We start from the raw sequence: 15,238 nt of genomic DNA, 5'->3' as shown, positions 1-15,238 counted from the left end.
CCAATGTCCATCTGTTGCCTTAATACTAAACCTATAAATATATGCACATAGATCTATTTCCCCACCTTCCTATATATATTTACATATGTACATGCCAGTATCTAGACCTCTATAAATACCCTTTGTCACCTAGTTCTTTCCTCTATTTCCTTTTACTTTCCTCTTGTTGCACTATCATGCTCAGCCTTCATTTGGGTTTCAGCATTTCCTCTTGGTTACATTACCCTTGCTCAAGCCCTACCAGGCCTCTTAAAGCCTCCTCGCTGCCCATTTTGGATCACCTGTTGTTCCTTGTCCCTGAGTTTGTTAACACCACTTCCTTCCTCCCACCCCATTCCCCTCTCCCTTGTCCCCCCAAACAGTCAACCCAGTTGTTTTCTCCTCCAGATTGTTTATCTAGGTATGCTCCCTTCTTGATTCACTCCATTTTGGGGGTTTCAGACCACACTGCTTCCCCACCATGTGACCCAAAAATGTCCTCTGTCGCAGTCTGCTCCAGTAAGGGGACAGCGTGATACGTGCTATTGTCATTTGCCCAGTCCCGTCTGTGTCCCATTTGCTTCCAGCAGGGACGTCATCCTCTGTGCGTCATGTGCCAGCATGGGGCCCAGTCCAACTCTCTTTCTCTTCCTCCCTCCCGGCCTGCTTCCATGCAGGTGTGGCATGCTGGGCCGACTCCCCAACCTGCTCTCTGCCAAACCCATTTCCTGGGAGGGGGTCAGTTTGGCTCTGGTTGGGGCCAGCCCTGCAGCTCTCTCTTTTCACGCATTCTTCCATGTGACCATGCTGTCCTCACAGGTTGGTGCTTCATGGTAGGGTCTGCATGCCCCTTCCAGGTTCTGTGGAGACAAGACCAGCACTCTCCCCATGGGTAGATTAATGCCCTGCTCCCTCTGTTATCATTTCACTTTCAACTCCCCTTTTTCTCCTTCCCCCCTCCATCCTTTTCCCATTACTGTGTTGGACTAACATGTACCTCCTTGGGTTTGGTCTAACTTCTTTCCACTTCCTTGTATCTCAACCCAATTGTTATGATATAGGTGGCTTCTCATCTATACCTACCGTGCTGATTACACTTACCTCAGGGGACTTATGCTGTACTTCTCCTTTTGTGATTGGCTGACTTTGCTTAGCATAATTTCCTCCAACTCTTCCCATGAAAAGATATGCTTCATGTGCTCATCAGTGCTTTTTAGTGATGTATAGTACTCCATTGTGTGCATGTGCCAGAGTTTACTGATCCACTCATCGACCGATGGAAATGTAAATTTGTTCCAACTCCTTGTGATTGTAAATTGCTCTGCAATAAACATTGGAGTGCATACAACTGGTTGAGGTTTATTTCTTACCTCTTCTGGGTATACACCCAGTAGAGGGATGACTGAGTGATAAGGTAGCTCAATTTCCATCTTCTTTAAATATCGCCAGACCGCTTTCCATAGCGGCTATACATATCTACAGGACCACCAGCAATGTAGGAGAGGTCCTATCTCGCCACATCCCTTCCAACATTTGTTGCTCTCTGATTTTCTGATTTGGGTTAGCTTCAAAGATGTTAGATGGTATCTCATGGTTGTTTTGATTTGCATTTCTCTGATGGCCAAGGCATTCCTTCTAATGATGGTAGCATTTTGTCATGTGTTTATTGGCCATATGGGTCGCCTCCTTAGTGAAACTTCTTTTCAGTTGCCCTTTGTCTGGGAGAGGCTAAAAATCCTCTCCCAGCCTGTGGGTTGCCTTGTTAACCTTTTGGTAAAGTCTTTTGATGCACACAGGTGCTTTATCCTTAATAAATCCCATTTATCAATTTCAGATTCCCCTGCATGTGTACCCTGCCCTATTACAGTTAGCCTTTGTATTCCCTGGGCCAAGGTTCTTAGGTTTGTCCCGATTCCTTCGCTAATGGTCCTGATGGTTTGGGGTTTTACTTCTAGGTCCATGATCCACCTTGAGTTTGTTCTTGTGCATGGGGTGAGGTAGACAACCTGTTTCATTTTTCTACATGTGGATTTCCATTGTTTCCAGCACCACTTGTTAAATAGGGCATCGCCCTCCCACTCAATGTTTTTGGGACCCTTGTCAAAGATCAGTTGTCTGTATGCTGATGGTTTTATATCTAGGTTTTCTATTCTTTTCCATGGGTCTGTGTATCTGTCATTATGCCAGTACTATGCTGCTTTGACCACTGTGGTTTTGTAGTAGGTGTGAACGTCAGATAAAGCAAGCCCTCCAACTGACTATGTCCTTCTTCTTGAGGCGTTCTCTGCTAATTCTGGGCTTCTTCCCTCTCCGTATGAAATTGGTGGTCAGTTTTTCCAATTCTCTGAAGAAGATTGTTGATATTTGAATCAGGATAGCATTAAACTTATAAAGTGCCCTAGGTAGGATAGACATCTTTACTGTATTGAGTCTTCTGATCCATGAACATGGATATTCCTCCATTTGTGGAGGTTGCCTTTGGTTTCCTGTAGTAGGGTCTTGTAGTTATCCTTGTATAGGTCTTTTGGTGTGTTTTTTTGGTTAGATATATCCCTAGATATTTCAGTTTGGTCTTGGGTATTGTGAATGGTACTGCCTTCCTGATCTCCTCTTCCATGGTCCTGTCTGATGTATACAGCAAACCAATCAAATTCTGTTTGTTGATCTTTTATCCTGCCACTCTTCCATATTCTTCTATCGCTGTCAGTACTCCAGTTGTGGAGCTCTTGGGATTTTCAATGTACAGAATCATGTCACCTGAAAATAACGATAATCTCACCTCCTCCTCTCCCAGTTGGATACCTTTGATGTCCTTCCATTGTCTTATGTTATTAGCTAGGACCTCCAGTACCATATTGAATAGAAGTGGGGACAAGGGACATCCTTTTCTAGTACCCTTTACCAATGGGATTGATTTAGTCTTTTCTCCATTGACTATGATGTTAGCTGTTGGCTTTTCATAGATAGCTTGTATTAACTTGAGGAACAGCCCTTCCATTCCTATCCACCTGAGCGTCTTATTTAGGAATGGGTGCTGGATGTTGTCAAATGTTTTTTCTGCATCTATAGATATTATCATGTGGTTCTTATACTTTTCCTTATCAATGTGGTGTATAATATTGGTTGATTTTCAGAGGTTAAACCATCCCTGCATCCCTGGGATGAATCCTACCTGATCCTGATGGATGATGTGTTTTATATACTTTTTTGTATTCTATTGGCCAATATCTTGTTGAAGATTTTTGCACCTATGTTCATTAGAGATATCGGTCTATAGTTTCTTTATTCCTGTGGGAACCTTGCCCTGTTAGGGTATCAAAGTTATACTGGCTTCGTAAAATGAGTTTGGGAGTTTGCCATCCTTTTCTACTGTCTGAAATACTTTATGGAGGATCGGTGTCAGCTCTTCCCTGAATGCTTTGTAGAATTCTCCAGTGAAGCCATCTGGTCTGGGAGCTTTTTTAGTTGGTAGCATCTTGATAACCCTATCTATTTCTTCTTTTTCTATGAGTTTCTTTAGGTGCTTGACCTCCAGCAGTCTATGGATTCTGTTTATCCTTTCAAAGAACCAGCTTTTTGCTGCATTAATCTTCTGCATTGTTCTTTTGTCTTCCCAGTGGTTCAATTGTGCCCTGATTTTTATTATTTCTTTTCTTTTGCTGTTGGAGGGATTGTTCTGTTGGCTCTGTTCTAATTGCTGGAGGTTTTGTGAGAGTGTATCCATCTTAAGTCTCTCTGCCTTTTTCATATATGCTCCTATTGCAATCAAGCTACCTTTGATGACTGCTTTTGCCATAGGTTTTGATATGAAGTATTCTCATTTGTTTCTAGAAACTTTTTAATCTCCCCTCTAATCTGGATCAGTACCCACTCATGTCGCAGAAGATTATTATTCATCCTCCAATTGTTTGCCCTCGTTTTCCTGGCAGTCCTTTTATTGATCTCCAGCTTTATGGCATGGTTATCAGAGAAGGATGTCTGTATAAACTCTATGTGTTTGAATTTACTCAGGCTTGACTTGTGTCCCAGGATGTGGTCTATTTTCAAAAATGTGCCATGCACGCTTGAAAAGAATGTGTATTTTTTTTGCATTTGGATGGAAAGCTCTAAATATGTCTATCAGATCTAGTTAATTGTGTTTAGCTCTATAGTCTCTTTGCAGAGCTTCCTTACAAATGATCTATCTTTCTCTGAAAGCGGTGTATTAAAGTCCCCTACTATAATTGTTGAGTCTGTGTTATCTTTTCTTATTTTCTGAATAATTTGTTTGACAAATTTCGTGGGTCTCTCATTTGGCGCATATATATGTATTATGCTCACAGGTTTCTGGTAAAGTGATCCTTTGAGCATTATAAAGTGTCCCTCCTTAGCTCTTTTTATGGTTTGAACCTTGAGAGCAGTTTTGTCTGAGATTAGGATTACAACTCCTGCTTTTTTTGAGTCGCCACTTGCCTGATATATCTTCCTCCAGTTTTTTATTCTTAGTTTATTCTTGTCTGTGAGAGTAAGATGAGTTTCCTGCAGGCAACAGATTGATAGGCTATCCTTTCCAAGCCAGTCTGCAAGCCTTTTTATTTTAACGTATGAATTAAGGCCGTTGACATTTAGAATTATTAACGTGATCTGTGGATTCATTGCTGACATCTCGTACCTTCTGATTTGGGTGTTTTCCTATCACCCTTCTTATCACTGTGCTGTGTCTTTGTGGGGGGCTTCTTTATTGCCATCTTTTCTCTCTGTGGCCATATTATCTTGATGATGGGTGCCGGCTCATTGACTTCTGGTTGGAGTTGGGCTATATGGTGTTCTCCTGTTTTTGCTTGGTGGACATTGGTCTTCTGGCCATAGTGAGTCGGCAAGGATCTTCCTCAGGGTTGGGTGTCTTGCAGAGTATTCTTTAAGTTTTTCCTTGTCCTGGAAAACTCTTATCTCTCCTTCTATCTTAATAGATAATTTTGCAGAGTAAAGGATTCTAGGGGAGGCATTGTTTTCTTTCAGCTTTTGGAAGATATTAGTCCATTCTCTCCTCCACTTCATGGTTTCTGTTGATAGGTCTGAGCATATTCTTACCTGAGAGCCCTTGTATTGTGACTGTCTTCCTGTCTCTTGCTGCTCTTAGGATTTTCTCTTTTTCCTCAAAGTTGGATAGTTTAACTATTCTATGCCTTGGTGAGCGCTTCCTGGGGTTTAATCTACTTGGTGTCCTCTCTGCTTCCTGTATGAGTGACTGCTTCTCATTCATTAGGGTGGGGAAATTTTCTTCCAGAAATTCCCGTGTTAATTAAGCCATTGACTTCTTTGCTTTGCCTTGTTCTGGTAGGCCAATAATTCGGATGTTGTTCCTTTTCATAGCATCAGACATTGATCTCAGGTTTTCTTCCGCCTCTTTTATTATCTTGTTTGATTGTTTTTCTTGTTTGCTGAGGTCTGCCTGATTGTCTTCAAGATCACTGATATGTTTCTCAGCCTCCTCTAGTCTGTTCGTGAGGTTGGTGATTTTGTGTGCAGCTTTGGCTACTTCATCTGTTAGCTCCTGTATTTCCCTTTGGTGCCTAGACTTCATTCCCTCCATTGTGGACTTAACCCCTCTATCATTGCATCCTTAGTCTGTGTAGCTTCCTTCATCTCCTGTATTACATCAAGCAGCCTTTTGAAAATTTCTTTTTGGGGCTGATCCACTTCAGATTCCTCTATGAACATCTGTAGCTCTGCTGATGTGGTTTGTCTTTCTTGTTTACTTGTTGGGAGTGATGTGGTACGCTGTTGTTTACATGATGATTTTGAAGAGGTGGATGCCATATTTCTGGGAGACCAAGAGGCCCTGCGTACTTGCACTGTGTGATTGGTGATGGTAATTTCAAGGGCTGCCTGTGGTCTACTATGGAGGTAGGTCAGGCTGCTGTGAACGCAAGTACCGTGGTGACTCAGTGGTCAACAGTGGTGAGAGATGGCAAGCACTGTTGGGGACAGCTATGGGGAACTCAATTTGACTGGTGGATAGCTCCAGTACAGTGGTAGGGCTATAGGGGGGCAATGGGCAGGTGGTGTTGCTGTTAGGGTCTAAGGTCATGTGACCCAGGTGGGCTGGGGTTGCTCCCAGTACTGGGCCGCTGATCCCCTGTAGTCCAGATCTAGGCGAGGTTTGAGGCAAGGATGCCCTATGGGCCTGGTAATGTACTCTCTACTGATCCACTTGCTGCGTGGGCTAGGAGCATACAGGACAGCAAAGATCCCTGAGCTGTGATAGACCTAGGTAGCACCTATTTGAGGCCCCAGAGACCGGTTGCTTGCTGGCCGGGCCTGCAAGGACCTTGTCTGCGACTCTCCGTTGTCTGAGCGAGGCAGCAAGCAGTGGACCTGCAAAAACCCAGCCAGCAACTCTGAGCGAGGCAGCTCCAGGCGGGCCGTCAGGCCCTGACCTGTGAATCAGACGCCCATGCAAGGTAGAATTGGGGCACAGTGTACCTGCAAGCACCAGGCGCTGCACCTGCAGGAGGCAAGCTCTAAAAGTCCTGGTCTCAGTCTCTGCTTTCCCGCGGCTCCGGGCGAGTTCGTGGGAAGGGCTACATGGACTTCCCGCAGCTCAGGCAGAGGCAGTGTGGCACAGTTTGCTGGGCTGGGAGAAAAAGGGGCTGGGAGATGCAGGGGCTGCCAGAAGCCGCTGTGCAAGGGAAATGGTGGGCGGGAAGCGCGGGTGCCGCGCCTTGTGGCTGGCGAGATGCTGGGACTCTGATAAGTTGAGGCACCCTTGAAATGGCATGGTCTGAGCCTCACTGACCAGGCATGCGACCTCGCGGGAGTTGGAGGTGACCCAGGCACGGGTGCTGGGTGCACTCAGCCGCAGGCACTCAAACCAGCTGTGGGTTGGGCTCTGGGGCCCTGCTTGGCTGCTGGGAGGGACCAGAGCTTGCAGGCAGAATCGCTGCTAGCCCTGTGGAGGGAGGGGGACCATGGGAGATGGGCGCTGCTTTCCCAGGTTGGGGCCATGAGTGGACAGCTGCTAAGTGGTGGTTAGACCAGGCCTTGGGGAGCTCTACACAATAGCCATCCTGTTCCTGGGGCGGCCACCAGGCCAGGGGGTGGATGGGGGAAGGCACTGGCTGGTGGCAAGGCTCACAAGGGTCACACAGCTGGCAGGAAATCCCTGATAACTGGAACCAGCTCTCTGGGGCCTGAAACAAAGCAGATATGGGGCAGGGCCCCCTCCTGGACAAGGAAGACCCCTTGTATGGACCTTTCCACTTACCAGAACACTTCCATTTGACCTCCCGGACACCAGACTCAAGAGCTCCCCAAATGGGCTGCTTACCTTGGCACCATCTTGACCGGAACCTGTCTCTGCTTTATTTTTGATTAAAGTTTTCATCTCTTTTACTTTGCTTTGCTTTTTTAACTCTTTTTTTACTTTGCTCTTCTTGTTAATTTTTGTTGTTGTTTTTTTTTTATTTGCTTGTTTTTAATGCTTTTCTGTAAACAAAATCTAGGATATGTAAAGCTATAGAGACAGTAATGTATTAATGGTCCCTTGGGGGTTGAGGGGGATGCTGGTAGGAAATGGGAATCTAATACCAATGAGTACAAGATGAACAAAAGTTCTAAAACATGGTGATCACTGTGAAACTCTTCTTGATGCAATTGAACTATTAAATTGTGTGATATGTGAATTATATGCCACTAAAACTGTTGGGGAAAAGAAAAACACTTCTTGTATAGCAGTTACTATAGTGGGGCATTGTGTTAATTCAGATCAGCTTCATGACACAGATACTAGGATTGGCATCACCAATTTATACATGAACTGAATCTCAAAAGGGTTAAGTAATTTTCTCAAGGTCACATCACTAAGAAGAAGCAAAGTAGAATTCCAGACACCCTATACTCTTTAACTATCACAAAAAGATGCCCTCTCCACAGCTTCTTCATTTTAGATGCAGAAACTCAGATCATGTCACACAGGTGGTTATGACTAAATATAGACTACAGTAACAGAGAAGATAATTTTCTCCCAGGGAAAATTCTAGTTTCTTATAAAAGCTGGTTCTGCAGAAAATCATTGAGCTGAGAATGCATATATTACTAAAGAAACTGAACCATATATTTGAGCAGATTTTATGTTGATAGAAGAAAAAACAAAATGAGCCTTACCCTTGCCATATCTTTCAAAAATGAAACAAGAGAGATAGGCAGCAAGATTTATTCAAAGTTCTTCCAGTCAAATTTTCCCTATGATTTTAAAACATATCAAAGTCCTTTGAGATGTGACCCCAATTTCTTGAACCCTTTCCTCTGTAGAGCATAGAAATTATCCCAGGGTGGTTAAAAAAAAAAAAGACTAGATAAAGCCCAACACTCTTTCCACAGCATTTAGCCAGGATGAACCAGGTATAAAAACCACCCGAATGCCTGCAATGTGCCTTCTCACTGGACTTCCTGTTACATCTGTCACTGCAAAACCTGAGCAGTTGGCAGTTTGTTGATGCCAACTGCACTTTCTTCTGGACAAAGCTGTTTTGAGCAAGACTCTGCCTTCCAGATGCCATCTACAGCTATCTCAATCCTCAATCCAAGGAATATTCATGGAAAATGTTTATTGTCAAAAACTATGCATACATTATTTAAAATTGCACAAAAATAACCCCTACTAACTTGTTATACCACATCTGAACAGGATGTCATTTGAAGCACTAGCAAGGATAAAACATCAGTTTGAAAAGAGCCTTTATCAGAGTAACATGAATGCTGCCAAAATTGAAGCAAGAATAAACATCACATTTAGGGTGAAATTGGGTGGAAGAATGGTAAAATCATTGATGACTTACACAAAAATTTGTGAGTACAATGCCTCTAAGAAACCCGCAGTCTACAAATGGATAACTCATCTTAAGAAGGGACAAGACAAGGTTGAAAATAAGGCCCACAGTGGCAGGCCTTACCATTTAAGATGGTTTGGGCCCTAATTGAAGAGCACCGATGATTAACAACAGAAACAATAGTCAGTACCATAGGCATTTCAGGTGGTTCAGCTTAAACAATTCAGAGTGAAAAATTAAAATTCAGCAAACTTCACATTCCATGGATGCCAAAATGGCTGTGCCCAATTGGCTGCAAACAAGAGTAAAGCTTCCTACGGGAACTTTAAACAAGTAGAGTCAAGATTATGCAGCATTTCTTGAAAGAACTGGAACAGGAGATGAAACATGTCTTTACAAGTACCATCCTGAAGACAAAGCACAATCAAAAGAATGACTATCAAGTAGTGAAAATGATCCAGTCAAAGCAAAAGCAGATAGGTCAAGAACAGAGGACCTGGTAACAGTTCTTTGGGATATGTTCAAGGCATTTTGCTTGTGGACTCTCTAGAGGGAACAAACATCTTATCATGAGAGTGTTTTAAGAAAGTTATTCAAAGTTTTAGCAGAAAAAAATACCTTCACCAGAAAATCCAGGATGACAGTGCTCCTGGTTTTTTCCTGTTCCCAAACAAGGACAGTTTTGTAAGAGTTTTGATAGGGAATTATTAGGCATCTACCTTGTTGCTGTTTGGGGTAAGTGCCATCTAGTTGGATCTTGGCTCCGACCCTTAAGGGCCCGATACACAACAGATCAAAGCTCTGCATGGTCCTGTGAAATCTGCATGATCATTCCAATGCCTGAGTCCATTAACGCAACCACTGTTTCAATCCATCTCTTGGATGGCTTTCCTCTTTTTTACCCTCCCTCCAATTTATCAAACATGATGTCCTTCTCCAGGGACTGGTCTCTCCTGACAATATGACCAAACTATGTGAGATGAAGTGTTGCTATCCTTGCCTCTAAGGAGCACTGTGGCCTCCCTCCTTGGTACTCCCGCCTGAAGTGGAAGGTGAAGCAGAAGCACTGTGCGTGGCTGCAGCACCAAGATCATGAGACAAAGCAAAGGAGCACCACCGAGACCCCGAGACAGAGCACTAGGTGGGCTTCTGGGCTCACAGAAGCAGAAGCCAAAGGCCAAGGACTAGAGAGACACCCCTGCCAACATTGCTGCCAGAGGCACTGTGTACAAAGAACTGTATCTTTAACATTTTGTAACCACTTAGCATCTCTAATAACCTCCATCATCATGAATATAATCTATGAGTTGTGTGGCCATGACAACAGATTATCAAACACAGCAGAGACGTACAGTGCTGAGAGGGGGTGGCGGGGGTAGGGAGGAAGGTTGGTGTCAAAATAAAGAAATATGGAGGTGGAGACGTATCTGACCTCTGTCTTGTGGCATCAGCCTTGGGCTGGTGTGCCATTGGATTATCCTCCTCCTTTGCATAGCCAGAGGAGGCCGGAGGTGGCTTCTACACCATTTCCTCGGGAGGGCATTGGGTTTATGTAAATGGGTAGAATATTTTAGAAAGGGATAACAATAATGTCAGCGCAACCTGAAAAACGCCATCAATGCCACTGAGTTGTACATGTGGAAGTTGTCCTGGCAAATGTTTCATAACAAAAAAAAAAAGAAGGGGGAAAAATCTACCTTCTAAAAATATATATTTCTTACTACTGGGATATATCTAAAAGGATTGAAATCTGGATTTCAATTTTATACCTACATGATATATGATAAGTAACTGAATTCTAGGATAGTCCCCAAGTATGGAGACACTTGCTCCTTGTTTTGTGGTACGTTTTGGCTTTGGTTTGATTTCTTCTTTTCCTTTGGCATCTTTCCCCAAGACCAGGACTTCTCTGACCACCTCCTCGCTCTTACTCGCTCAGCATTCCCCAAGCCTCCTGGAGGAGTTCTCGGTCCCCTTCCACTCTCTCGTTTACTGCCAGAGAGTGTGAGTTCTGAAGGAGGGCAACGTGACAAGGTGCTGGATAAAATTGCAGGTTCTGTTAAGCACATGCCATCTGGGTTCCTGAAAGCGAAGTTCCAAGGATGAAGAAAGTCTCACTGGATATGGGACTGAAGGCCCAGACATTCTGGACAGCCGCGTCACTGAAGGGACACAGCTACGATGAACTGCACCATTCATCATCTCCTAGCAGGGAGGTGAATGTATGGATTTGGCAGGTGATACCTATGTTGATGGCCCACACTAGCATCTAGTTCATGTTGACTCCCTGGGCCCAAGGGTTTCTGAGGCAGATTTGCTTACAAAAGCAGATATCCTCCCCTTTCTCCGGCAGAGAGCTGGTGAGTTTGAACAGCCAACCCTGTTGGCAGTCCAATGGTCAGCCAACACCACCATCGTTCCTTTGAGGGAGTGGGAGTGATATCTGTTTTCCCAGAGCTGACTTCCCAAGAGCATCAAATCCAATAATACGAGAAGAGAAAGTTTGGGGAGGACATTGAGGAGTAGGTTTTCCAGTCTGTTGCCCAAAACCTCTCTCCTTAGCAAGGTTGCCCTCTCTAGTTCAAGTTTAGCCAGGCAAGACAGGTGCTTTCTGAGCCTTGATAAAAAGTACTGTGACTCTGGAGCCTTACAAAATAGCATGTCCAAAAATGCACTTTCCTGGACCCTCTTGAATACAAACCCCATTGATATTCCACGTAATTCAAGTCTGAGGGCAATGTTAGTGACCTAAAGGAAGCCCCTGTGCTATCAGAATCTCAATCATTCAAAGTCTGAGGTGAAGGTCAGGGAAAACATTTGACTTCAACGTGTAATTCTAAATTGCTTGGGTGAAAATTCAAGATATGGCATCCTAATTTCTTCTTGTTTGTCTGCTCTCAAGACAACTTGGTTTGAGGTAATGTTCAGGAAATTATTAATAATGAGAAAACATTGTTCCTAGCAGCCACAGTTTATTAAATGGATGTGAAATGTGAATGCAATCTCACGGGTTCTGCATAAATATTCTCTTTTGTTCCTTCAATGATAATATCCTTGTCTCCTTCACGCAGGTAGAAGCAAGAAGAGACCAGTCCCCCAGCTCTAATTGGGTCCCCGCACTGAGCTCTGTGGGCACAGGGTCACAATGTCTGTTTCAGATCTGCCTGGCCATGAGGCCTTGTCAAGTGCTCCCGTGTTAAGCAGCCCCTGGCAGTTTTATAAAATGACTGGCCCATCATTGACCTGTTCTGTTTCACCGGTGCTCAGAAGCCGTTTCTCTGGCTAAATACTGATGAACTCAGTGATAGGTATAATAAAGATCATAAAGGCACAGCCAAGGCCTAATGGCTCCCAACGGGCCCACAGTGCAAGGAGTGAGTCCTGTTAGAGGAGCATCAGTGAGACCCTTCAGGGATGTCTGTAGGTCACGTTAACAGCAGTGACTCCGGAGCCATTCAGTAACGATTTCTCCCCACTCCCATGCTCCCCAAAAGGAAGCCAAATGGCCCATCAGGGTCTGCCCCACAACATTTTTGCAGAAGGCAAACCTTTCCTTAAGTAATCCCCAGATGCAAAGGTGATCCAAGGGTGGCTATGGCCAATTACATCGGTGAAATCCCCTCTTTATAGCAAAAAGGTACCTCCCAGGAATTATCCTATAGGGATGTTGGGCATCATTACTGTCCCGGGCATCATCACATAAACTAATCACTTGCAGATAAGAGAAGCAAAGCTCTATGGTGATATTTAGATTAGGGAAATCAATGTTGACATCGGGTGCAAGACATGGCAAGTTCACAGAGATAACAGGAGCGGGCGACTGGCAGTTCACACTTGGACAGACTCGGGATGGATAATAATATTTTTTAGTACCTTCTACATGCCCCACACCATGTTAAATACCAGACATATGTTCTTTCATTTGACCTTAACTCAGTTGCTTTTAAGTCCATTCTGACTCATGGTGAGCCCGTGTGTGTCAGAAGAGAACTGTGTTCTATAATGGATTTCTATGGCTGCTGTGTCAAAAGTACATCACCAGGGTCTTCTTCCAAGGTTCCCCTCAGTGGAATCAAACTGTCAACAATTTTATTTAGCAGCCAAGAATGTTAGTTCTTCACACCACCCAGGGACTCCTCCAACAACAACCTTAGGAGGATGGCATTGTTTCCTCCCATTTACAAATGAGGAAGCTGGTCCTTATGTGTTTTAAGTAGCTTGGTCTAGTCTAGTAGCTACCTTTAAAGGTGTAAAGATTAAATGAGATGATGGCAGACAGTAAAGAACCGATTGCAATGATCGACACATAACCACACACACCTCCCTCCCCAGAGGGATGAGTAACAGAAACCATGGAGGAAGGGAGACAGCAGTCAGTGTAAGACATGAAAATAATAATAATTTATAATTTATCAAGGGGTCACAAGAAGGAGGGGGTGGGGGGAAGGAGCTGATACCAAGGGCTCAAAAGAAAGTAAATGTTTAGAAAATAATGATGGCAACATATGTACAAATATGCTTGATACAATTGATGTATGGATTGTTATGCAAGCTGTAAGAGCCCCCAATAAAATGATATTTTCATTAAAAAAAAAAAAAGGAGCTTAGCGTAGTGCTTGGAACAGATAGGCACATAGGAGACTTGGTATGATGCCCAATACATGATATTTGGTGATTGCTTAGCTTTTCTTCACCTTGAAAATCTATCATTGTTAGATCAGTTTGTCACTAGAAGAAACTTAATGAGACAATTATGATAGTAGACAGCACAGGAAGTAGCTCCTATGACCCGCCATAGTCCTTTAGCATAGTTTTAATTTTTAAATAGTTTATAGCCTTTTTCCTTCTCTGAAATATAATGTACACAGAGATCATATGTACATTTAAAAATTAGGATCAATGAATATATGAATAAGTCAATACAAGGCCAAGAACATAGATAGGGAGTTTATAAGAGCCTGGGTAGCTATTTTAACTGAACTTGGGTTTGTTGGGAACTCAGTTTCCTATGCCCAGGAAATCCTGGTGAGTTTCTCAGCTTTCTTTGTCAAAGAGGAACAAAGTGTTCCTAATCCTTAGGGAAAATAGAATGTGTCCTTCAGTCAATCCCTAAAGTAAAGTTCTTACATGGAGCTTCATATTACACTGCATGGATAATGTGCTCAACAACAGAAAAGGGAGCCACAGTTTCCAGGGACTCTTTGTTGCAGTGTCCCTTGGGGCAAACCAGCAGGATTACAAAACACAGCCGATGAAAGCAGTCTACTGGACACCAAGCCACATGACCCAAGTACATCTTCCCCGTGATCCGGTTTCAACAGAACACCCAAGAGTATCTGAAGAAATGATGAGTGTTTCAGCAGCCCTTCTTAAAGAGTCGGTAGGAGATAATACGAAAGCTATCAACCATCACCTGCCTTACCTCAATCCTCCCCCTCCAAGGAAATCTGCTCTAACCAAGTTCCCATGCCCTGTACCCATGGCTCCACCCAACTTTGAGAGCAGGAGTAGGCACATTACCCAACAACAGTCATGTTACCATAAGCACAACTTCTCTGCCTGTCCCCCAGGTACTAGAATCTAAAGTCCCAAAGAGAAGTGTGCACTGCTCCTGAAAAGCCCTTGGGGTGGTGGTAGGAAAGGGCTTGATGGCCGTGTGCTGAAATTAAGAGGAGATGGAGGCAAAGCCAGTGGTAGAGTGAGAGCAGAGGTCCAACACACACCAGGAGAACACTAGTGAGAATGGCACACTGCACACCCTGCCACGCCTCTCCCCCCAAACTGCCTGGAATCTAAAATCACCTTCTATTTCCAGAACCAATTTTGCAGAGAGCCTTCTTTTTAGGTTCCCAGGACAGCCCTGAATGTTTATAATAAACGCTCCTCTTGTTGGGTGAGGATGAGTGGGTCTTTGTTACTTGCAAATAACAATTCTCACTGAAACACAAATCTTAACAGGAGTTTAGCAACAGGAAGTACAAAGTTCTCATCTCTAGATTTCAGGCATAGTGTTGTTGAGGGAGGGCAGACCCAATGAATGAAAGATCAAAAGCAGATAATATAAAACATAACATGGAGGAAGCACAAAGGCATCGTGCTGAAAGAAGCCAGCCTCAAAAGATTACATACTACACAGTTTCATTTATAAGTGATTCTTGAAAAAGATAAAATGATAGTGTTGGGGGAAAATATAGTGGTTCTCAGTGGCAAAGGTGGGTGGAGAGTATGACTATAAAGGGATAGCACAAAATATGGGGGGGGGGTTGTTAGAATTCTTCTGAGTCCTAATTGTAGTGGTAGTGACACAAGCCTACACCTGTGTTAAAAGTTGTTTGTTTGTTTAAATAGGAAGAAAAATTCCCTGTTGCTCTTATATCTCTCGTGATTAGGAGACTTGTAAGCATTTAGTGATGGAGTGAGTGGAAAAGAGGTAGACGGGAGAGGGAAGA

This window comes from Echinops telfairi, unplaced genomic scaffold (genome assembly GCF_000313985.2).
Source record: "Echinops telfairi isolate 266 unplaced genomic scaffold, ASM31398v2 ScPeMD7_18;HRSCAF=68, whole genome shotgun sequence".
Classification (NCBI taxonomy): Eukaryota; Metazoa; Chordata; class Mammalia; order Afrosoricida; family Tenrecidae; genus Echinops; species Echinops telfairi.
Note: the sequence above shows the minus strand (reverse complement) of the source record.